Raw genomic sequence first — 25725 nt, 5'->3', positions numbered from 1 at the left:
TTATTATATTATTATTAGGACTATTTTACAGATAAAGGTACAGAGACCTAGAGGAGAAAAAAAAACAAAAACAAAAATGTCTGCAAAACCAAGCTCTGTGTTCCAGAGCTCACTTGTGAGGTGGGACCAAGGTCCCCCAGCCAGGATGGGGTCCCCTGCCCTGCCTCTGCCCCGTACATTAAACTGCCTGTCCTTACTGTTTAATGATGTTTATGGCACTTTCCAAGGCACCATTTGTTCTGACCACTGTAAAAATGAATGCATCTATCCCCACGGGGCTTTCCTTCAACCAAAAAGTGCCCGCTGCTCCCTGGACACACAACGCTGAAGCAGCACTAACAGTCACCGACACAGCCAGCACCCTCCCAGGGGACAACCGCCCCACCCCTTTCTGTCCCCACCCGAGCACCTGGCCTCAGAAAGCACGTGCGGGGCAGTAGCTGGAGGCTCTCATGCGGCCTGTCACCAACGGGCACGTCTCTTCAGTCTGACCTCCCCAGAGTAGCAGTGCGAAGGGGCACCCCGGCGGCTGGGCCATTTCCAGGCTGCTGGGCTGCCTCCACCTTTCAGAGAAGGGCAATAGCAGTAATAATGGTGACTGCCCCTCAGGCTTTTTTCATGCAATAACTAGCTGTACTTTTCCAACCAGATATTATCCCTCCTTCCTCAGCAAGTTGCCTCTTACAGAGAATTTTGTTGTTTAGCAAGAACCATTTCTGCTCTGAGAGGCACGGTCAGGAAGGAGAATTCAGAATAAGTCATCTCTGCGATCTCCTAATCGGAGAGAGAGGCACAGGGCCTCGACCCTGCGAGCCACATACATTCATTCCGGGTCTAATTACAACACTTAGGCTGTAGATGTAGGTGTTAGCTCCAGCACGGGGAGCTGCCGAAGACTGAGAGTCAATTCTGTAGAGAAAAAAATTACATAAAATTACTTGGAATAAATAAGTAGCTAAATTAGACTGTGGATACCACTGTGTTAAAAACAACAACAACAACATAACGCAGATGCACCTGAAAAGAACCTGTAAGGAAATAAGTCCAAGTGGCAATAAGAAGTGGGTTTACATATTTCTTTTTTCAATTTTTCTTCTCCCTTTTCTCACCTCTCCTTTCTCTTCTCTTTTCTCTCTCCTCCCTCCCTCCTTCCTCCCTTCCTTCCTTCCTCCATCCTTTCTCCCTCCCCCCCTTTCTTTTTGCAATGTGGTTACATTAGTTCTGTATTTTAAAACACAGGGTTTGTTGGGGAGACAGTGTGAAGGTACCTGGGCTGAGGACATCCTGGAGGATGTCACCAGTCACCAAAACGGAGCTCTGAGCTCTGGTGAGTGACCTGTGCCAGCCTCCCCACTGCAGTCCTGCAGACCTCTGTGTGATCTCAGGAGGCGATTCCGGGCCACCACTCTGTGCCGCACGCCTGCTCGCGGCGGAGTGCCGGGCGGCACAGGGAAGAGAACTCCGGGGCTATCATTTGAGAGGCTCAGTGTCTGGGGCAGGATGAGGCAGCAGGTGACAGACAACTTTCTCAGGACACAAACTACCTGCAGGGGTGCACCATCCTCCAGGAGAACAGGGTCCATTTCACAGTCAGCAAACATCCCTGAGTGTCCACCATGCGCCCCGCATGGTGCTAAGTGCTGAGAGCAGAAGCTGCCTGGTCCCTGCTGTTAGGAAGTGTAATGCTTAGCTCGGCTCTGCTCCGAAGGATGGCAAGTGTTCAATTAGGGATTTTCAAAAACAGAGCTGCTTTCATGGAAAGTCATATATGTGTGTACGTGTGTACTGTATATGTGTTATTATATATAATTATCTAGAATTGTGTATCACTTTGGAAAACAAAGAGCTAGGCACTGGAGAACAAGCCGTGTCTGATGGGACGAAAGAGCAAGGGTGTGTCTGAACCCCTGGAGGGGTTGACATGGAGGAAGAAGGTTGTTCTCTAGAGAGGCCCAGGGAAATGCCAGCTGTTTCCAGAAGGAGCCCAGGGCAGGGAGAGATCTGGGTCGGACGGACGGCTCTGCTGCTCACTGTGAGACCTGGAGTGGGTCATGTTGACTTTCTGAAGTCTGTTTCCTCCTCTGAGAAATAGTGGAGTGGGAAGTAACTGCTTTTTCCCCGTCCACTGCTCCTTCTTAGGGTGAGAGTACCCGAACCTGCTTCAAAGTAACCACCCAGCCTCGCTCTTCAGGTGACCCTGACTTCATGCTCAGCACCCGGGCAGGAAAACGAGGTCTGCACTTGACTTTGGTGCAGTCTTTCCTTTTCTCTCTAATGGGTGTTCAAGGACAAGCCCACGACCCAAGGAGAGGAGACCTTAAAGAGACTTAAGGAGCTGGGGAGAGGCCATCTCTTGCTTTCTTACTGAGCTCTGAACCAGTCATGTCCACAGCCAGGTGGTTATCAGTGGCCTCTCCAGTTCCATATCCCATTCTCCTTGCTGGAGACAGTTTTGATTGGATTTCGGTCCCATGCAATTGCAAATCCTAATTGGTGAGGAACTGCGAGGTCTGTGAGGTCAGGAACCCGGTGCTGACCACTCCCGCACCTAGGAGAGTTCCTGGCCTCTGGTTGGCTCTCAGAGCCTTTGTGGAATCGTGAATGAGTGATTCAAGTAGGACAATAGCATCTCCTTTGTATATCTGCTATATTTTAACAGAAAAATGATTATCAATAAACAGCATTTCCTTTTCCATTTTGTTGCTCATTAGCTTATAAACTCTTTCTAAATTAACTCCTCAAGAGGGACTTGATTAACCACTGGGTTCTTTATGGCCATTAATGTTTAAGTGGAAATTTTTATTAAATTCTCTTTCATGGACAGGCAGCGTGGGAAACCGATATTATACCCATTGTTAAGAAAGCCACTCGGTGTCTTGGCCACAAAGAGGCTTACAGGTCGTCTGGATGAATCTCCCGGCTCCAGTAGCTGGTTCGTAAACTGCAGGGTTGTCCCAAAAGCACAATGATCAACTGAGGAGCGAGGCCAGAAGCACAGTTAGAGGATACAAAGCTCCCTTTATGACAAAGATGTGGCAATTTCAGGAGACAGTGTGCAAAGCAAGACTGGGGTATAGGTCTCCAGGTCCCCAGAGTTCCCCACAGGGACATACAGCTGTGGGGGAATTGTTATGAGTGGCAAGAATTCCACCGGGCGCAAGAGGTTGGAGTTTACTTGCACATGAACCAATCCAGACAAACAGCTGTCAGGACAGGCCTGCCGCCAGTGCCATTGTCTAACTCGTCTAATTCCGTATATAATCACACAAAACGAAAGTGATTGCCTCTTCGCCGCCTCCACCTTTCGTCTGCTAGATTTGAGCCCATAATTCCTATTAAATTTCCCAAGAAAATGTTAAACAGCTGGTCAGCATTCTTCTTTAACCGTCCAGAGGACAGAAAATTAACTATTTGCCTTAATCCCTTGGCCACTGGGTTTAAAAATAAAAAACACAACTCTTATCACTTTTCCTCATAGCCTCATTTTCTGTCCCTTAATTTACCCTTGTTGTTCATTTCTGGACCTCTCCAGCTTTTTCATATTCTGCCTGAATTTCGGAGGCCAAAGCATGACCTAATGCTGATGCAGACATCTCTCTGATGTGCCTGTGGCCTACACAATTTTCAGTTGCATCTTTCACATTTAATATTTCAGTGGCTGCCATTTTTCAAATCAAGCTAATGGATTATCTAATTGACACATTCTCAGCAGGTGTCTACCCCAGTGACCCCCCAGGGCCCAGGGCTTCCACAGGGACATCCAGAATTCATCCCAAAGGCCCATGATCATTGAGAGATCATACAATCCAATGATTTGATCATTTAAAACTCTAAGTTCCTTGATGGCAGTGTAAGGACAGAAAACAGGCCTTTCCTTTTGTTATGATTTCCCCCCACAATGTATGAGAAGCACCTGGTCATTAAAGCGGAGACCGCTGGTGCTGCACCTTCAGCCCGCCTCCGTACCCAAACAGTAAAATAGGCACGGGCTGGCTCTCCCCGCTCCCGCGTCAACTCCCGAGTCACACCAAAGGGCACCTAATGAATAGAAATTTCCTTTCCCTCTTCCCCCTTCCAACAAACCTCCCTCTTCTGAACTCTTCGTACCCTTTCAGGTGAGACTCCCGTTTTGCACTCTCAGTAACTCTCTCTACTCCAAAGCTCATTGCACAAGCTAAAGAAGACATGAGAACGCTCGCCCGCAATGCGGACTGTCTCCTAAAGAACAAACTGCAACCCCTCGAGGCCGCCCCGCATCTGTCCGAGTCCCATACGACCTCCCGAGGCCCCCTGGGCTGCGGTCAGTGCAGGGTCCTTCCCTGACCACGGGGAAAGAAAAGAAAAGCCCTCCCTTTCTCTCTTCTCTCTGTTGCGAATTCTTTCACAAGGCCCCAGAACCCTAACAGGCAGGAGCCACCTGTTCCAGTATTTTGTTTTCAGACACTTAGTGGGAACTTTTGTATTTTAATCAGTGAGGTATAGCTAAGGAGTTGGAAAAAATTTTTTCCATGGAAGGTGTTATGGACTGAACTATGTCCACCCAAATTCAAATACTGACATCCTCACCCCAACATGGCTGTACTTGGAGATAGGACCTTTAAGGAGGTAAGGCCAGGGGTAGGATGGGGCAGTGGGCGCACAGTAAGTTACCTTCTTGTTCTCTAAAGACAGTGCGTGGGTTTCCAGGCCAGACAGACCTGGGTTTAAATCCCAGCTATTACATTTGTTACAAAAGTGACAATGAATTTAACTTACATGAATCTTTATTTTCCCATATGTAAAGTGAGGGTAATAGCTCTGACCACATGGGGTTAGTGTGATAAATAAGTGTGTTTATGTACAGAGCCTAACACATAATAAATGCTCAATAAATAGCAGCTGCTACCATCATTATTGTCATTCACTCAATAGTATTCCATGCACCTAAGTAACCAACTCTGATAGCACATTTTTCTCTTGGAGCTTGCATTTCTAGTTCAAGGACAGACAGTAAACTCTAAATAAGGGAGTGTGGGATAATGAGAATGGCCGTGAAGGTACTGAAATGACGTCACAGTCAGAGGAGGAACGACGGGGCGCCTTGGCCTCACAAGGTCAGTGATGTTCTTTCCAGAGAGGTAGTATCTGAGGGGTGACACACGGAAAGAGGGCCGCTGCCACGGAAGATCCGAGGAAGGCTTCCAGGCCGAGGAACCCCGAGTGTGGAAGTCCAGGTGGGATGGAGTGTGTTCTACCTGAGGGGCAGGAAGAAGGCAAGTCCTTGCGTCCGGGCGTGGGGGTGGGGGGTGGGGGGGTGGGGGGGTGGGGCGTGGGGGGGTGGGGGGGTGGGGCGTGGGGGGGTGGGCAGAGGCAGGCAGGGAGAGGCACACAGGGCCCTGCAGGCACGGAGAAGACGATGGGTTTTATCCTGACCATACTGGGAAGCCATGGGAGGGTTTAAGAGATACGTCATTCTTTATACTCTGGGTTTTCCACAGTCTGACAGGACAAAGGGAAAAGGCTTTCTGGAGACGGAAGGGCAGAAAGACGGGTCGCAGCCTCTGGCAGTGCAAGAGAGAAGGGTGAGAGCGGTGTCGGCCGAGGCAGTGTGTGAGGAACGCAGGGCCACCTTGGCGTGTCAGGCTGTCTCGGACACGGGGTGAGCGCCGAGGGCACGGATGAGCCTGCTGCAGACAGAGCCCGCGGAACCTGAGCTTTCTCCAGCCGGCGCTGCCACATACCTGCACACAGGGGACCTCCGGACGTGCTCACCACGGTGGGTTACAGGATACTGCAACCCAGGTTACAGTGATTCAAACATACAGACTTGAACTCAGAAAGGTCACACCCAACACGCAGCCCTCGGGGGCCTCTGTACAGGTGACTGAGCCCTCCCACCTGCTGCTGATCATCAGATTCCAGAACTGAATCTGCCCGCACCCATCAGTCCTCGTTAAGGTCCTTTAGAGCCACCTGGTCTTGCTGATTTGCCTGCAAATGCTGTAGATAAGGAATCCTTAAACAGACTCACATAGCATCAACCTAATGGATCAAGCAGGCCACCTCTGAAACTTCTGTTTTTCTATTTATCTTCAGATAGAGTGGAAGGGAGGGAGAGAGAGAGAGACATATTGATGTGAGAGGGACACCTCAACTGGCTGCCTCCCACACGACCTCGACCAGGGCCAGGGAGGAACCGCAACTGAGGTACGTGCCCTTGTCTGGAATCGAACCTCAGACTCACTGGTCCGCAGGCCGATGCTCTAACCACTGAGCAAACTGACCAGGGCTGAAGCTTCACCCTTTAACCATACTGCACAGTGTCTCCCCAAGAGACCAGTGCTCCAGGCTTTCCACGGTTCTGGCAAAACAGGCCCAGGGTCAGTAAGTCCAAGGCCACTTGCTGCCTGGGGGACTTCCATGAACAATGCATCCCTTCAGTGAAGAGTGTGAATGATCCTTGGCAGCTATTTCGATCTGCATGTGAATTACTGTATCGCGCACGCTCCACCCCAAGCCAAGCTGGCCACGTGAGAGACTTGATGAGGGCTGGGTTCCCAGGAGCTGGACTCTCTGCCCGTGTCCACACTGGGGGGCCTGCCCTGGCTTCCTCGTCTCGTCTTGAGGAGACACAGAGCCCCACTCCAACGCAGCTCCTTTATTTCACAATGTGAGTGAAGAGGGGCTCAGGGAAGAATTGGAGCTAGCTACATCAGGAGCATTGAAAACCTCCTGCCGCCTCATATTCCCGGCTCTGGATACATCGCCTTCTCATTTGATGGTGTTTGGGAAGAAATTTCTATGAATCTTAAGCAACCTCCTCAAGGTCTTTGCTTTCCTGAGAACGGCAGACAGTCGGCGGCCACTATGCTGGCCTTGGCAATGACGCCGTCCTCACTGACAAGCTGGGTCTCAGCTGTGGGATTGCCAGTTAAAGAGCACTTCATCCTAATTAACCTCTTCAGGGAATGAAAATACAAGCATTAAGAATTTCAGAGTTCGCAGGGCCTGTGCACAACCCCTTGTCATACAGATAAGGAAACTGTGTATGAGGATAACAAGGGCCTGAGGTTCCACAGCCAATTAGCCGAGTGCCAGGACTAGAATCTGGACCTCTAGACTGACGATCAAAGCTCTGGCTTACTCCGCCAGCCAGCAAGAGCTATTCCCTCTCTTTATCCCTGCAAGCGTGTCGATCACAGACGTTTAGCTGAGCCTGTGTTGTGTGCTCCACACCATGCCAGGCACCAGGTCAGGGGAAGGCACAGACTTATTCACTCTTTCAGTAACTACTGCTGAGCACCTACTGTGTACCACACACAGTGAGGATGCTCATTAAAGGGTTGCTTTCACAGGTAAACAGCTTTGATTCCCGGCAGTGTGATTTACTAACTAAAAGGAGATGTTGATACTAACCAACATAGAGTTATTGAGCATATCAAATGCAGTGATATTTAAGAGGGGCTTGACCTAATCTTTGGTCCACTGTAAGTGATCAATATATTGTGGCTATTTTTATTCTCCTCAACATGCCATGCTGGGGAGATGAGATAATCCGTGAAACCTAGCAGAGTAGCCTCATTATCAAGCACTGGGGTGGGTTTTCAGTGGTGAGGAAAAAGCAGATGAACAGAGAAAACCTAAGATGAGACCTTAGCTGGACCTTGGGGAAAATGGAGAAGTTATTCAAAAGTAGAGGAAGCCCAAATATATAACCAGGACAAAGGAAGCCTGCTAGAGCAGGGTGGGACTTGTCACTGGAGAGGCAAGTGAGGATAGACCAAGGATAGCCTCAAAATTTGGGCAGAAAACGTAGAGAAGATTCCCAGCCATCCCCAGCAATTCTCCACGCGAATTACCATATCGCACACACTCCCAGCTTGAACCAAGCTGGCCAAGTGTAGGAACATACACAGGAGAGCTGGAGTGGCGCTGGGCATTGGCCAGGGAGGCCTTTGCAGGGAGCCACGCGGATTTCGAGACCAAGGAGGGATGGATCTGAAAGAGGAGGCGAAGGAAAACTGCCGGCCGACCTGGACCTGGCAGACGCAGGACCCGGGGCACTGGCGGGCGTGCTGAGGTTCTGAGCCCGGTGGATGGAGTTGCCAGTGGACTCCCTCCAGCTTTAAAGGGATCTGAGGAGAAACGTCCTCCCCTCCCCGCCCCACAGACAGGCACGCGGCACGGCATCCCCGCCGGAGAGGCTGGCGCTCCCTCCGCTGCCCCTTTTGTTTCCCCGCCGCTGAAAATGAGAGGTTTCAGTGGAAGATGAAAAATTATCCTTTATTTTGATTCTGTGTTTAAATACCTTCCACTTCTCTATAAATTGAAGGGTATGTTTGGTACTCTGTCTAATACTTGGCTAACAGACCAGAGAATCAAACATTAGTCAAGGTTCCAGGAAGACACGGAGTTTGGTGCCTCAGAGACACATCACTCTCACTGAAAACTGCTTTGGACTCGTCCTGAAAACCAGGCTCACCCCAAAGCCGGGTGGCCAGCCAGTGCCCACGGTGCCATCCTCTCCGTGGTCGCATTCCCCACCCCCACCCACACGTGTGCGCGTGAGGGCGCTCATGCCAACACGGACCAATGTTAAAGGCATACCAGACGTCACATGCTGTTAAAATCCAGGAATCATCTGGAAACTGCAGGCCAGACGTGATCCTGTGAGAGCAGTAACTGAACAGCTGAGGGAAGGCAGTAGAGCAACTCATTTACGTCCTATTGATTCGCCCTTATTTTTTCTCCTCACTTGGAAATATCAAGGTGCATAATAGGCACAAGCATGCCCAGGCTGAGTGGACTGTGGAGTGATAACCAGCAGGGAGCATAACAGCCAAGCAGGTACAGCTCTGGGCCCAGGCACGAGGGTCCGAGCGCCCTGCTGACGGCCAGGGGCCACCACACTGCAGTGCAGCCCCGGCCACGCTCGGCCTCCTCTGCGCTCTGCCTGCAAGTCCGTGAGGCTGAGCTCATTAACGCAGCCCCCCAGACCCATGCTGGGAGCCAGGGTGACCTCTGCCATCAGGCTCCGTCTAAGCACAGCACGACCTTGGTAAGTGTCTGCCACTTCCCCTCAGGGCTGGGGTTAACGGTGTGCATCGGGGACAGGTGAAAGGTGGTCCCCAAGCTGTGGCTGGAGGTAAAACACCACACACTTTCACACTGTTTCGGTGACAACTTCTATGGCATTGTGATGCCAGGAAATGTCACCTCTCCTGAGGGGCATGTCCCACAGGAAGACGGCCTACCGGCTCCGCACCAGCCGCCAGCTGCGCTGCTGTCTTGGCTTCCCTTCGCCCCCCCCCCCCCCCCCCCCCGAGGTCTGGCCTCTGAGTCTGTTTCTCACTCAAGCTGTGCTCTTGCTCCTTCCGGACCTTGCTCATGGGATTCCCTCTGCTCAAACCACCCTTCCTCCACCTGGCCCCGCACACCCTGCTCCTGCTGGGCCAACCCCTCTGTTCCCCAGGAGATGTCCCAACTTGGGAAAGATGTGTTGCCACCTTGTCCAGATTAGATGGCCCCTGTGTTCTCTCACAGAGCATGTCATGCTGTACAGTGATTCCAGCTCACACCTGCTCCTCCCTGAGGGCAGAGACCAAGCTTGTCATGTGACCACTATGTCCCCAGCACCCAGGGCATGGCCTGGCACACACTCCTCTGTGAACATCTATTGAATGGATTTGGTCAGGGGACAGTGCAGGTGTGGTGCTGTGATGCTGGCTGAACCCCCACCTTGTTCTGCAAGCCAAGGACACTGTGCCCCAGGCAACAGCACCCCTTGTCTACATGGCTCCTTTCAACTTAGGTGACTTGACACCCAACAACTCGTGTGAGTTAGCATGGCAGGGACCATCACCTCCCACTCTAGAAATGAGCCAACTGAGAAGTCTGACAAAATCTGTGCCCCTGCCCTGGACACAGAGTGGGATGGGGCCATTCTTGCGCTGGGAGGTGGCCCTGGGTTAGTCCTCTCCATCAGCAATGGTGCGGCAGTGCGCCCTCCAGCGGGCATGCCTCCAGCTCCTTGCCCGGCGGCTTGGGACGCTGACCCCCAGGGCAACCTTGGAAGCTGCTGTCCGCCTGAGTCTTTGAATGACCACGTAGAGGAGAGCTGGCCAGATCTGTTCCTAGGGCAGAAGTCCATTTCTGTGGTGTTAAGGCATTAAAATCGTGGAGCCTGTTTGTTATGGCAACCTGGCATTACCGAACAAATACCCTGAGACTCAAAAAAGACAGATGACTTGCCCAAAGTATTAACAACCAATGCCAGCACCAGAATCTACATTTTAATTAAGAATCCACACACAATTCTGTGCTGAACTACCATTCCACACTAGGTGCTTCATCCGGCTGACTCCCTCCTGGTCTTCGCCACTGGACCTCAGCTACAGGAACCTACCTAGCACCACTCCTGGTATGTCGCCGGCTCTCACTATTTGATTCAGTACACACTTATATAATGCTTACTATGTGCCCAACTCCAGGCTAAGGTTTTAATAAACCTTCATTTAATTCTCTTAACTTCAGGAGGTACATGTTGTCCTCATCTCCATTGTACAGACGAGGAAACAAAGGCACCGCTGCCTCCTGAACCCATCGAGCAGCTGGGAACCCCAGCCCCCTCAGAGCATTTCTAGTCCTGACCCCCTGCCGACTCCACGGAGGCTCGGCAAATGGTAAACTTCTGCTTCACTGAAGACGCACTTCTTCAGAGCTGCCAGCTCAGGTCTCCACTGAATTGGTGTTTTGTGTAACACTATTCATCTCTAACAACAATTATTTTCTATAGAAAAGGAAAAGAAAGCAGCAAAATGGCTTCATAAGAGAAGTTGTGTGTGTCTGCCTGTGTGAGCAGTGCCCCGAACACGGACCCAAGCCTCTGAGAAGACACCGGCCCTCGCCGCCGTTTCTGTTTCTCACGGCAGCCGTCCAGCCTTCGGGGGCGACAGCCCATCTGCTTGTCTGGATTGGTGGCACTTCTTCCCCTCCTCCAAACTCCGCTAAAACCGCTGTGTTCTGCATATTTGTTCTTCGTTTGAAGCAAATGGTTTTGAGAATTCTGTGCCAGCTCTTGAGACAACTGGAGACACCCTGGGGCGCTGTAAACGGAGGGTGGGAATTACTGATCTAAGGGAAAAGGAAGGCTTCGGGAAAACCAGCGGGTCAGCATCTTCCCAGGCGGCGCCCGGCGAGGACTGTGCTGCAGTCCAAGCGCAGTTGCTGCGCAGACTCGGCTCCAAGGTTAGAACAGGCTGAAGACCCCTCGAGGGACTCCCAGCTCCCACCGCCGCTCCCTGCCCTTCACTGGCTGATCTGGGACGGCCCACGTAGCGGTTCTCAGGGCCCCGTGATCCTGGGTCTCACGTTGTGTATTTTGTACTCAGCACGAGCCTAGCCAGCTTCAAGAGAACAGTAGGTAAATAAGCACGTGTTGAGCAAAAACATCATCTCTGCCTTTAAGGAGATGGTAACTGGGCAAGAAGGCGGGACACACGAAGAGTATGCTCTCAGGGATCTTGGAGAAGATCCAAGTCTGCATGGAAGTAGGGCCTCCCCGGGTCCTCTTAGAGATCTCTGTGCTGCCAGTCTGCTATTAGGTGGACCAACAGTCGGGGACCCTGCCCTGACCACAGTGTCCCTCCCGACGAAGTCCCTTGGCAAAGGAGAGCCAAGTAACCCTTGCAAATACCTGGACCAGGGCCCCACACCCAGTACAGAGATCTGGCAGGCTGAGCTGGGCCAGAGGTTCTAACTGGTTCTAATGAAGCAGGTTCTAACTAGGGTCTATGCATCTCAAATCTAACACCACAGACTCTGGTCTGGAATCTTGTCACTCTTACCTGGGCTACAACAGCAAGGACACAGGAAAAGGGACTATCCCAATGCCCTGACCTGGACATGGGGCCATGTCCTCACACTGGGACATGAGCCTGGTGGCGAGGCTGGATCCTGGGCAGGGCTGACAGTCTGCTTTGCCAGGAGAGCTAATGCAAAATAGGGTGGACCCCAGCCATGCTAAATGTCGCTCTCCTAGTGTCTCTCTGGGGACCACTGGTATGGCTTTGTCTTCACGCTGTTTCTATCAATACCTCTCCATCAAAGTCTCAACAACTTTCTGGTTGACATACTCCCTTACATAAATTGTCACCAGGCACCACTATCGGAGAAAGTGCTGCAGTGAGAGGCAGGAAAGGGGAGAGAAGGTGGTGGCTGGGGCCTGGACCTGGGTGGTCACCTTGCCAGGGAGGGACCCACAATGTGAGTTTCAGGATTATTCCTGCCAATATGACTCATGAGGCCTCGAGTGGCCTGCCTCTGAGGTCGCAGGTCAGCTGGAAAGAGCGAGGGCCAGAGCTATATGTGTGGCTGTCCCTGCACAGACAGAAGCCGAGGCCCCCCCAGCTGAGCCCATCACCCAGGAGGACACAATTGCAAGCAGGTCTCTCCACCTGGGGCATGTACAGTGATGGAGTGAGTGACAGATCGTTTTATTTGCTAAGATTGTGAGTTACAATCTGAAATAAATCGGTGTGAGATGAGAAAAGAGAACGGGAAAGAAGATCCTTTTCAAATTGCCAGTCAAGTTTCAGTTTACAAATTCTCAGGTTAGTGATCAGGGTGGAAGTCATCAGACTCTCCAGTCACACTCATGGTCTCAAATGAATGACATTAAAAAGTATTCCACAGAGTTCCTTCCTGGATCCATCATCACCATGTAACAGTCAATAAACGGTGTCCTTTTGTCCTGGGGAGAAAAACAAAGCGACTTCAGGGCAGGGAGCTGGACAGGGAGGGGTTCTGGACCCAGCTCTGAGGCAGAGAAAAGACCACCCCAAGGTGTCCTCCCCAGTGCACTGGACCTGCAGACATGTCCCTGACAGGGCAATGGGGCAGTGCAGGTGTGTTTTAGGTGAGGTTTGAAATGGAGCAATTATCCTGCATTACCCTGGGGGCCCAGTATAACCACAGCGACCTTCTGAGAGGGCGGCAGGAGGGTCGGAATCAGGATGGAGTCAGACAAAAGCAGAGGCAGGAGTCATGTGGCACCACAGGCCAAACAAGCAAGTTTTTTCAAGAGGCTAGAAAATGCAAGAGAGAGCTTCTCTGCCGGAGCCTGTAGACAGACACACCGCCTGGTGCTTGTTGGCGGCCACACAGACCGGCCACGCACCCTGCAGGAGTGGCCACTACGAACCGCCCCCCACAGGCCCCCTCCGAGCCGCGCAATTCAGATTCACAGCAGCGAGAGTTCACGCAGTATGGTCTCCAGTGTGATTGGAGCAGAAACGCCTCCTGTTTGGACGAGCAGCCCTGCGGCAAAGCCTCCGTAATAGCACGGCAGGGAGGTGGGTGTTCTGGTTAACCCGAAGTCCTGGCTCCGAACGAGCTCCCAAGGAACACCTGACTAGAAAGAACTGAGACCCCTCCGTGAGCCCCTCACAAACAGCACTCTGGGCTTCCAGGTCAGAGCCTTCATTAGCAACATCAGCAGTGGCAATGTCACCTGCAGAGGGCCTGGTTCAGAGGCTGTCACAGGCGGGCGGCCAGCCACCTGAGCACCAAGCCTGATTCAGCCCTTGGGTCAAAGGCCCTGCAGCTTCTGGAGAAAATGAGCCATTAAGAACTGTCAGCCCCACCCCAACCAGGGACATACCCTACAGACCCAGGGACTTCCTGTCAGCAACAAGCAAAGAGCACCTGTGACCAAGGTGTTCACACAACAACCAAGAGGGCCTGGTGGGTTCATCGCGGACTGAGAGCTGCCACAATGACCCTGTGGTCAGGATGGGGCTGCCACCTTGATTTTAGCCCAGTGAAACGGCTCTGGACGTCTGCCTTACAGAACTGCAAGGTCACAAATGTGTACTTTATTAGAACAGCAATGGGAAGTGAACACAAGTTCTGCAGGGACAGTTAACTCCTCCCAGGTTGGGGGCAGCCAGACATCCAGCAAAGCCAACTGAAGAGCACTTGACTTAAGTCATCAGCTTTTCCCTGAGCCTGTACCCAGGGCAGACAGACTGGGATCCTCACTGAGGAAGAGAGGGAGGTGGATTCAGCCCGAGAGGAGTCTCCATCCTGTCCCCTTTCCTGCCTCCTGACTTCTCCAGAACCCCACAGCTGGTGCTCCCCAGCCCCTGCTCTCACTGCAGGGACAGTGGCCTGCGGTAACAGATCTGTGTCCCCTCGCCCTCACTTCTATAGTCAGACCTCAGGCCAAAGCAGTCACCTTGGAAGACAGACTGGGTGCATGAAAACAAAAAAAATTTAAAAGAAAGAATGAAAACCTCCTATGAAATAAGAGTCTATGTGTTAAAATCAATAAACGGTCCTAGAATACTGGGCACAAATTGTTTCCATATCACGAGTCTCAGAAAAGGTCGGTCTGTGTAAGGAAGCCCTCTGCCATTGCCCAGCTCACCGAGGCTCGCTCTGGGACAAGTCCAGGCCGAGGAAGATCTGAGCCCCAGCGTGAGCTGCAAGAATTGATTATTGACCCTGTCTAATCCAATTCTCTAGTCATGAGTTCCTTATATCTGGAGTATTTCTTCACACTGCCCATGTTGCTTTCATGCCTGGTGCTAGACTTTCAGATAACTCCATCCTCCAGTGCCCAAGACTACTGTTCTTGTGTAACCACTAAACCCAGAACCCATAAGGTCCAGTCCTGGAAGAATAATAAGGTGGAAGGAACATAGCCCTGAGGTCAAAAATAATTTTAACAAATACCACCAATTTTTTACTTGCTTTTTTCCTAAAACAGTTACTGGGACACAAATACCTAATTTATGGTAACATTTGTTAACATCCTTTTTTTCCCCTCCTGCCTCCTTTTCCCTCATACCCCAGCTGCCCCAGACACCTCTCCCCACTATTGCCTTAACCTCGTCACTCTGTCCACCCCGGCTTTTCTTCCGTGAAATCTCCGCTTCGTCCTTTTAACCTGGACCTACCTGTCTCGTAATGAGCAAGGAAGGAGAGAAGAGAGGGTGGAAAACGGGTTGAAACGATGGGATTTTCTTTGGATGATTGAAGAAAGTGAAGCGGCAATGAACATTCTTATACTAAGGAGAGTGTCATAAAGTGTCACAATAATACAAATGACACTAGGTTATTATTTATACATGGCCTGAACTCCTCTGGGGCAGGGGCCAAGCCTTGCTCATCCTTCTTTTCCTAGCACCCAGCGGAGGCCTTCACGCACACGTGAAGCTCTGTGAACACACAGTCCCCAGACGGAACAAGAGAATGAAGAATGAACCTGAGACCCCGTGAAACATGTCCTCGTCCGCTCATCTCAGTTTAGCAGCAGATTTCACCTCCTTACAGAAGGAGAACGTGTTTATTCTGGGGCAATGTCAGAAAATACAGATAGTCATGAGGAAAAGAAAAATTTTTCAGGTTGACTATCTAGAAAAAAATCTCTTGGTGTTTTTTCTATATACTTCTGTATTTATCTCATTTTTTTTGCAAAATAGAATCCAACAATATAAAATCTTTTTATAATTTACTTCTTCTCCCCTGAGAAATATACCATGAACAACTTTATATTTCAACAAACATACTTGCGCAACATTGTTTTAAATAACTTCTTAATATACTATGGCATGGATGGTACCATGATTATTTTAGCCAATTACTATTTATTATTTTTAAATATTATAACCAATGCTGTGATAAAAATTTTATATTTATTTAAAATTATTTAAAAACAACTTCTGAATAAACATTAAGTATTTATAAAATTTAAGTAGCATATAAAATAATACAATGATTACCCATGTAAGTTTTTAAATTTTTACTTATATATGAAGACATCCTTTTGTAACTTGCTAATTTACGCTCAATATTATGTTCCTGAGATGCTGCTACATGTAGATGTATTCCATTCATTTTCACTGTGGTATAGTATTCTATACCAACCTATGTCTTTCCTTTCCTTCTTTCCTTCCTTTCTCCCTCCCTCCCTCCTTCTGTATGCCACTTGAGAATAGAGCACCACATACATTATCGCTATAGACTATATCACAGTTTACTTAAACACTCTTCTGCTACTAAACCTTTACATTATTTATAGTGTTAAACTATTATAAACAAAACTGCTAGAACTTTCTCATTCATGTCTCTGAGAATTCTCTGAGTACAAACCTGGGAGCAGAATGCCTGGGTCCTAGGGTATGAGCACCATCTATACTAAGACCAAACTGTTTTCAAAAGGAATCATATAACTTACATTTCCCCAGCAGTGTATCAGAGCCCCCCAATTTGTGATTTTTCTTCAGGGTGGCCATCACTATGTCCAGTCTTTTGTTTCAATAGAAATGTTAGAACCAGCTTGTCAAATTACATTATACTTGATAGAGGGTTAATAATCATTTGGGGGGAGAATAAACTTCTTTGCAATATTGAGCTTTCTTATCCATTAATATAGGTCCTTTCATAAATTGTCACAACTTTTTTCTATGAATATCTTACATACATTAATTATATTCATTTTTAGAAACTTTATATTTTTGATGCCAGTGATTATGGTATCATTAAAATTACATTTTCTCTTTGTTGTTGTTATATAGAAATGCAACTGAATTCTGTATATTAATTTTGTCGTTAACAACCTGATTAAAATACATTAGTTAATTTTAATAATTTATTCACAGAGTCTTTTGGCTTCTCTATACAACTATGACATTTGTGAAAAATTAGAGTTTTGTTTCTTCCTTTCCAATTTTTATACTGTTTATTTCTTTTCTTGCCTTATTGCACCAGCTAAAATCCCCAGTATGACATTCAATAGAAGAGCAATAGCAGGCACCCTTATCTTGCTCATGATCTTAAAGAGAATGCTTTCAATGCTTCTCTATTGAGAACACTATTTGCTATAGGTTTATCACTTTTTACTTTGATACAACTTTAAACTTATTAAAAATAGCAAGAATAGTGTAAGAAACTCTTAAACATTTGACCAGATTCACCATTTTTCCCTATTTGCTGATCTCTCTCTTTAATATATATAATAATATATAATATATAATATCTATACACACATATAGGAATATATATAAATATGCTAACTACACACACACACACACACACACACACACACACACCCTTTTTGGGGAACAATAAGAGAACAAGTTAAAGGCATCATATGCCTTTAACCCTAAAGCATGTATTTCCTGAGATCAAGACATCCTCCTATAATATAATTGTAAAAATCAGCATTGCAACAACACTATTATCTAATCCATAGTCCCTATTCAAATTTTGTTAATTGTCCCAATAGTGTTTTAAAGTTATTTTTCTTTCTTAGTCCAGGATCCAACTAAGAACCACAGATTGCATTTAGTTGTTACATTTCTTTAGTTTCCTTTTATCTGGAAGAGTTCCTCACCATTTCTCTGCATTTCTTAACCTTAATATTTTTGAAAAGGACAGGAAAGTTATTTTGAAGAAACTTGAATTTGTCTGATGTTTTCTCATGATAAGATTCAAATGATAAATTTTTCACAGGAATCCACAAAACTGACATTTTGTCCTTCTCGGTACCTCACATTAAGAGGCACACGAGGATGGCTTGCCCAGTGTTCATGATATTAGCTTTAATCGCTGGTTAAGGTGGTATTCACCAAGTGTCTCCAAAGTAGAGGTAGTATTTTTCTATTTGTAATTAAAAAACAATTGGTGAAGAAATACTTTCAGAATATATAAATATTGTATTTGCCATCAAATTTTGACTATTGGTTTTCAGTATCCATTGATGACATTTTTTTTTCTTTTTAAACTTATCTGTATTGTTGAATTACAGATGTCCTTCCTCCCCCCCCCCCTTGATCCCCTCCTCTCTGCTCCCGCCCCCCTCCTACCTTCCCCACACTATTATCTGTGTCTATTGGTTATGCATATAAGCATATAAGTTCTTTGGTTTCTCTCTTCTCACCCCACCTCCCTCCTTCCCTTTGAGGTTCATCAGTCTAACAACCAATTTGTACTTTTTAATCCCTTCATCCTTTTCACCCATCCCCTCATCCCCTCCCTCGCAATTTGGCAACCAACAGAAAGTTCTCTGTAACTATGAGTGTGTTTCTGTTCTGTTTGCTCATTTTGTTTGTAGATTCAATTGTTGATAGATGTGTATTTATTGCCATTTTATTGTTCATATTTTTTTATCTTCTTCTTCAAGAAGACCCATAAACATTTCATATACTACTGGTTTGGTGGTGATGAACTCCTTTAGCTTTTTCTTGTCTGGGAAACTCTTTATATGGCCATGGATTCTAAATGATTGCTTTGCAGGATAGAGTAATCTTGGTTATAGGTCCTTACTTTTCATCACTTTAAATATTTCTTGCCACTCCCTTCTGGCCTGCAAAGTTTCTTTTGATAAATCGGCTGACAGTCTTATGGGAGCTCCCTTGCAGGTAACTAACTGCTTTTCTCTTGCTGCTTTTAAGATTCTTTCTTTGTCTTTAACCTTTTGCATTTTGATGATGGTGTGTCTTGGTGTGGACCTCTTTGGTTTCAGCTGGTTTGAGACTCTGTGCTTCCTGGATCTGTATGTCTGTTTCCTTCACCAAGTTAGGGAAGTTTTCTGTCATTTTTTTAAAATAGGTCTTCAATTTCTCGCTCTCTCTATTCTCCTTCTGGCAATCCCATGATGCAAATGTTGTTGCACTTAAAGTTGTCCCAGAAGCTCCTTATAGTATCCTCATTTTTTTGGACTCTTTTTTCTTTTTGCCATTCTGATCGGGTGTTTTTTGATGCCTTATATTCCAAGATGATGGTTTGTTTCTTGGCCTCACCTACTCTCCTATTGATTCCCTATAAATTATTCTTAATTTCAGTTGGTGCATCCTTCATTTCTGACTAGTCCTTTATTATGCTCTTGAGGTCCTCACTAAGTTCCTTGAAATTCTCACTAAGTTCATTGAGCATCCTTTTAAGCAGTGTGTTGAACTCTGCATCTGTTAGACTGCTTATCTCCATTTCATTTAGTTCTTTTCCTGGAGTTTTGTTCTGTTCTTTCATTTGGGACATGTTTGTCTCCTCATTTTGGCTGCCTCCCTGTGTTTGTTTCTATGTATTAGGTAGAGTTGCTACGTCTCCTAGACTTCCTAAGGTGGCCTGTTGTAGTAGGTGTCCTGTAGGATCCAGTGGCACAGCCTCCCTGGTCACCCCAGCTGGGCCCTCAATGTGAACCCCTTGTGTGGAATGTACACCCTTCTGTTGTAATGGAGTCTTTATTGCTGTTGGCACATCAATGGGAGGGCTTTACTCAGGCTGATCAGCTGCAAGGACTGGCTATGCCCACTGACCACTGACCTTTGACTACCTTGCATGATCAGCTGTGAAGTGGCCCACCACACAGAGAAAGACTTACTTCAGCAGGGCTCTGGTACCCACTGAGTCCATTCCTTGAGTGTGTCACTTGTAGGGGTGGTTGGATGGTGGTGCTTTGACATGGTCTGAAGTTTTCCATTGGGTGTGCTGGCTCTGGGGAAGGTCAGCCACTGCCTGTGTTCTACCAGGGGCTACCAGGCATAAGGTACAAAGTGATCAGCTGATGGCTGCTTCCTGTGCTGGGCTTGGAGATGTCCAGGCAAAGCCAATCTGAGAACCAAGGCTGGTTGCTTCTAGTGCCAGGCCTGGGGCCACTTAGCGAGAGGTATGGGGCTCACTGTAGCCAGATGCTGCTTGTTTGAGAGAATTTAGGAAAATCAGAAGCAGGAGCCAAAGCAGGCCAATGTTATGGTAAAGCCACTAGAAACAGCTTGGGTGGGCCGAAAGTTGGGTGGGGCAGGGCCTCAGGAAATTACCAGGGTGGAGCAGCGTGAGCCAGGTTACTAGAGTCCCAGGTATGGTGCCCGCCTGCCTGCCCTGTGGGGGAAGGGCTCACCAAAGGAACAGCGGCCTCCACCAGCACCCCTGTCCAGGAGAAAGCTGCCTCTCCAGCTCTCTCCCCAGTGTCAAACAACTCAGTTCTTACCTGTATGTCTCTAGTGCCTTTCAAGCTGCTTCCCCTCTGTGCTGGAACCTAGAGGGAGTGGTTCAGAATAAGTCCGTGTGCAGGCCCTTTAAGAGGAGCAGCCTGGGGCTCCAGCAGCCTCAGCCTCCCTCAGCCTCAGTTCCTGCTGGTTTTAGAAACAGAAGTGATGGGATTTCTCTTTCTGGCACTGGAACCATGAGCTGGGCTCTTGGTGTGGGATGGGACCCCTCAGTCCTCAGGGAGGACCCTCCCAGCCGAGGAGTCCCTCCTGATTTTTAACCGTCTCACATGGGTGTGGGACCAGACCTCCGTACCTCCCCTCCTCCTCCCAGTCTCAATGTGGCTACTTTAATTCAGTAGTTGTAGGACTTCCATTCAGCTCGATTTCAGGTGGTTCTGAATGATGGTTGTTCTGTAGTTTGGTTGTAATTTTATTGTGGTTGTGGGAGGAGGCAATACCACGTTTACCTACGCCACCATCTTCACCAGAAGTCCGTTGATGACTCTTTTTTTTAAGATTTTTCCCCCATTACTGATTTTAGAGAGAGGAAGGGAGAGGGAGAGAGAGAGAGAAACATTGATGAGAGAGAACATCGACTAACCGCCTCCTGCATGCCCCCCACTGGGGATCGGGCCCAAAACCTGGGCATGTGCCCTAACTGGGAATCAATCCAGTGACCTCTTGGTGCATGAGTCAACGCTCAACCACTGAGCCATACTGACTGGGCTCATTGATGACTCTTTAAACTCCATCATCCTTTTTATATTTCTTATCTGGCAATCTGCCATGAGAAAGACCTTGCCTTTATTCCCATTTATTTATTCATTTATATAAGAATGGGCTCATAAAAAAAAAAAGAATGGACTCATAGATTCCTATTTTATTCAGTGTGTTATAATCTTGTTCCAGTTGTCTTTTGTTGTATAACCAATCATTCAAAGATCTAGTGGCTTACAGCAACAACACTTATTTTATTACCTCTCACAGTTTTGGTGGGTTGGGAAGCCAGGAAGGAGCCAGCTAGGTTATTCTGGCTCAGGGTCCCTTATGTGCTTAAAGTTGGGCAACAGGTGTCCCTGGCCAGTTTGGCTCAGCAGTTGGAGCGTCGGCCTGCAGACCAGAGAGTCCTGGGTTCGGTTCCTGCTAGGGGCACATACCAAAAAAAAAAAAAAAAGTTGGACAACAGATGGAGCTGGAAGATTAGGGGACTAGCCAGCTGGAGGGTCGTTGAGTCTCTCTCTTCATGAAGCATCAGAGCCTCTCTATGTGGTCCTCCCACACTGGCTGACTTGGGCTCCCTCAGAGGATGCTAACCTCAGAGTTAGAACTTTGACGTGGACGGTCCAAGCACCAGTGTTAGTGATTCAGCCAGCAAAGTGGAAGATTTGTCATTTTTTATGAACAATTCTTAGAAGTCATGTAGCATCACTTCTACCATATCTACAAGCCTGCCCAGATTCAAAGAGAGGGACAGAGATCCCATTCCCTGATAAAAGGAAAGGTCAAAGTCACATTTTGAGAAAATGTGTGATGAGAGATATTGTTGTAGGGTCATCTTTGGAAAATACAATTTGCTATGTTCCACCCTCTGGCCACGACAATTCACAAACCTCCCCCATACACACATCCAATCTTCTCCCTAATTCCCCCAGTTCTACTAGGGCATCAGCACAAAATCCAGGATCTTGTCATCTAAATCAGGTCTGTGTTCAGATAAGGGTCCTCAGGTAAGGTTCCCTGGGTTTAGCTCCTTGAGTTACTATTTTTCTTAATCTGAAGACTTGTAAACTGAAAAAACACATGCCCCCCCCCCCCCCACACACACACACATGCCGACTTACAGCGGTGAGACAGGCACAGGATAACTTCTACAGGTATTTCCATTTGAAAAAGGGAGAGCGTGTGAGGCATGTTCCAGGACGTACTTGCTTTAAGTTACTTGATTGGGACTCAGGCCTACCCCTGGCCAGAAACAAGTCTCCATGACTCTAGGATCCACCCTCCAAATCATTCTTTTTTCCATAAGAAGTAGCTGTGTTTCCAGGTGAGTTGTTTTCTCAGCCTGCTTCCTACCCACAGGAGGTAGGCCATCCCGGCCTCTTCAGTGTGTGCGGTCTCTGGCCCTTTCGGCCCAACCCTGTGTAATCTCTAAAAACAAAAACCTTGCGGGTTTTCAATGAACCAGTTTATACTGTGGTATGTGATGGTTCATTTTATATTATCAACCTGGCTGAGCCACAGCGCCTAGATCTTGGTCAAATATTCTTCTGGATGTTTCTATGAAGGTGGTGGTTGTTTGTTTGTTTCAATGAAATTAACCTTTAAATAGGTGGACTTTGGGCAAAGCAGATTATTCTTTATAATGTGAGTGGGCCTCGCCCAGTCAGTTAAGGCCTTAACAGAACACAAAACCACCGCGTCTGAGCAAGAAGGAATTCTGACAGTGGACTGCCTTTGCCCTCAAGCTGCACCTCTTCCCAGACTCTCCAGCCTGCTGACCTACCAATTAGACTGTGAACTTGCCAAGCCTCCACAATCCTGTGCTTTAATTCCTTAAAATAAATCTTATTCTATATCAACACATCCTGTTGGTTCTGTTTCTGACTAATACATACTTTTCAGACAAAAGCCAAAACCACAAAATGTCTTCAAGAGAAACCCTCCTATGGTCAGTTGGTCAGAAGCACGGTGATGAACCTGGGTTCGTCCCAGGTACCTGAAGTAATGGGGTGGGGGCAGGCGGCATCATGGGACTGAGCCCTTAACCTGTGGGATCAGGTCCATAGTGTCAGAATCGAGTTAATTTGTAGGGCACCCAGCTTGTGTTGCAAAGAATTGGTTAGTGGGCGGGGGGTGGGGGGGACTTCCACGTATTTGGTGGACAGACGTGTCAGAGTGAAGAACTGATATAAAAGTGAAGGAGACTCACAAGAAACACAGTAGGGAGAACTGGGCTTCTCCTTACTTAGGAGGTAGACTGAACTGAGTATTTTCCAGATAGGGCTTTACAGTTATATTTAAAACTTGCCTTTCTTTTTTTTCATATCACATCTTGCCTGGTTTTGCTATCAAGTTTATTCTGTCTCATAGGTATACCCATTTTTTCTGCATTCTGGAAGAGTTCATGTTGTTATTCCTTGAAATGTGATATCTAGATCTGATATCAGCTTTGTGGGGAGATAGAAATCTGATTCTATTTCTTTAATGATTATAAGACTGGTTGGGTTTTTCATTTCTACTTCAGTTGTGGCAAGTTTTATTTTACCTTTTTAAAAGAAACTTTACAATTAAAGCCTTGAAATTTATCAACAAAATAATATTCTGTTGTTTTAATTTCTTCAGCTTCAATAATGACATCTCTTTATTCCCCATATTATATATTTATTCTCTCTCCCTCTCCATTTCTACCCCCCCTTCTTTATTTTCTTGCAAAGTTTTGTCAGTTTTATTGGTTCTTTCAAATAGTCCTCATTTGCTTTTGTTTATCCTTTCTCTTGTATTTGTTTCAATCTCATTCATTCTTTTTTTAATAATATTCTTTATTTATTTACTTTATTTGGGTTTACTCTGCTATTCTTTACCTACCTTTGTGAGTTGGATATTTAATACATGAAGTTTGGGCCTTTTATCTCTTCCAGTGAAATTCCTTAAGATGATGAATTTCCCTCTAATTTCCCCATTAGCTGCATTTCACAAATTACAAAATGTAGTATTTGTTATTATTTAGTTAGATTTTCTCATCTTATTTTGACTCATGTATTATTTAGAAAAGTATTTAATCTTTAAACATTTAAAAGTATTTCCAGTCATCTTTTTAAAATTTCTGCCTCACTTGCATCAAGGGCAGAATGTTCATAAGAACTGCTGTATGGTTTCACTTGTGGCAATATTCTTACCCTTCCTTTGTGCACTTGAGGGACACGAGTTCACCCCTTGTGTCATTCTGGGTTACATCTTCAGACCCATCTTCTAGTTCTCTTCAGTTAAGTCTAAACTGGCTCTTAAATTCATACACTGATTTTTTAAAATTTCAACATTTTTCATTTCTAGATATTGTACTTGGTTATTTTTCAAATAATTGAGATAATTTATTGTAGCTTTACCCTTTGTTCACATTTCAGCCCCCCTTTTTATTTCTTATAACATATTACATAGTATTTTTTTGTTTTTGTGTTTTTTTTTGTTTTACATCTGTTAATTCTAATATCTGAAGTTCTATTTCTGCAGGTTCTTACTTTGGTGTCTTTTTAAAAAATGATTTTATATTTTAACTTTTTAAAAATTTTTGACTGCGAGCTCATAATCCTTGGATGGTAATCCGTCAAAGTTACTTGAGGCCTATGTTTTGGAAGGGTTCTAGACAACACTGGTATTGACCAAGAGCCTAGAGGACTCCCATGCAGGACTGCTTTAAACTCCATTCTTGGCTTGGGGGTCGCTCACACAGTCTGCTACATGAACTGAGGTGAAAACACAGCTGGCGGTTCCAGTTCTCAGAGGAGATATCCGGACCTCTACCCAGCAGAAGGCTCAGGGCAGGCAATGTTAGCACGCCTCCCGGAGAAGAGACAGGACCTGCTTGTTTCTCTTCCCCCCTTACACCAGACGTGGCTCCTGTTGGGGTCTCAGCTTTAGGTAGATGTTTTCCTAACAAACTGGTACATCCTATGCTTAGCTCTTGTCCCTGTGTGAGCTTCGGTCACCTGCACTGGGCAAATGCCCTCAAAGCGAAGGCAGCTCCGATTTTCAACTTCCACTGAGTTTTTGGCCTCTTAGGAAATCTTCACTTTCTTGCCTCTGACTGATGTCACTAACAGAGTATCTAAATGTTTTACCTATCATTTTAAATCGTTTTAAATGGAAACGTCAGCTAAGGTATCTAGCCAGACAGCCAGAAACAAAAACGTGCACAGATTGTTCTAAAGTTTTCATCTTCCTGAAATAGTGGCAAATTTAATTATTTTGTTTTGATGTAAGAAAATAACTTGGTTCACTAAATCCAAGGGTTTCTAGCCCAGTTTATTTCAGCAAGTGTTCACTGAAGACAGTCTAGTTCCCAGTACTATAGGCCAACTTATAATTATAAGACACAACCCAAGCCCTGGCCGGTTTGGCTCAGCAGTTAGAACGTTGGTCTGCAGACCAAAGAGTTGCAGGTTTGATTCCAGTCAAGGGCACGTACCTTGGTTGGGGTTCAGTCCCTGGCCCTAGTCAGGGTTGTGCAGGAGGCAGCCAGTCGATGTCTCTCTCTCTCTCCCCTCCTCCTCCTCCTCCCACTCTATCTGAAGATAAATGGAAAAATATCCTCGGGTGAGTATTTAAAAAAAAAGACAACCCCAGTCCCAGTGTGGGTGAATAGCCAATACTGACAGCTAACACAGGGGCCGCTCAGTAGGTGGTCCAGTGCTATGCTGAGCTTTTTCATGTGTATTTAATCCACACAACTGCCATATAAAATAACACAATTATTATTACTACCGCCTTTGAGGTGATAAAACCTAGACACAGAAGATTAAGTAACTTGCCATAAGTAACAGCCAGTAAGTTAGTTCATACTCAGCATGTCTGGCTACATACGTTGGAAAACCACACAGAAACTAGGGAACACACAGTCGACAGTGGGAGAGTAGCCGAGGAAGAAGAGCAGGAGAGAGTCCCCGGGTATGGCAGCCGGAAGGTGGAGGAGCCAACGTTGGGGAGAAGGGACTCTGGCTCCTTCATACTGTGCAATGATGATTTTCTGGCCCTATTATAC

The 25725-nt window shown here is 46.9% G+C and overlaps 1 protein-coding gene across 1 annotated transcript in view; it reads right to left on the bottom strand.

Moving 5' to 3' along the window:
* The window catches only part of FSTL4 (follistatin like 4), a 400034-nt gene that overhangs the window by 320799 nt on the left and 53510 nt on the right, over positions 1-25725 (bottom strand). The window lies entirely within an intron of this gene.

The sequence above is a fragment of the Molossus molossus genome, unplaced genomic scaffold (assembly GCF_014108415.1).
Source record: "Molossus molossus isolate mMolMol1 unplaced genomic scaffold, mMolMol1.p scaffold_m16_p_4, whole genome shotgun sequence".
Classification (NCBI taxonomy): Eukaryota; Metazoa; Chordata; class Mammalia; order Chiroptera; family Molossidae; genus Molossus; species Molossus molossus.
This window is presented reverse-complemented; position numbering and strand designations above follow the sequence as displayed.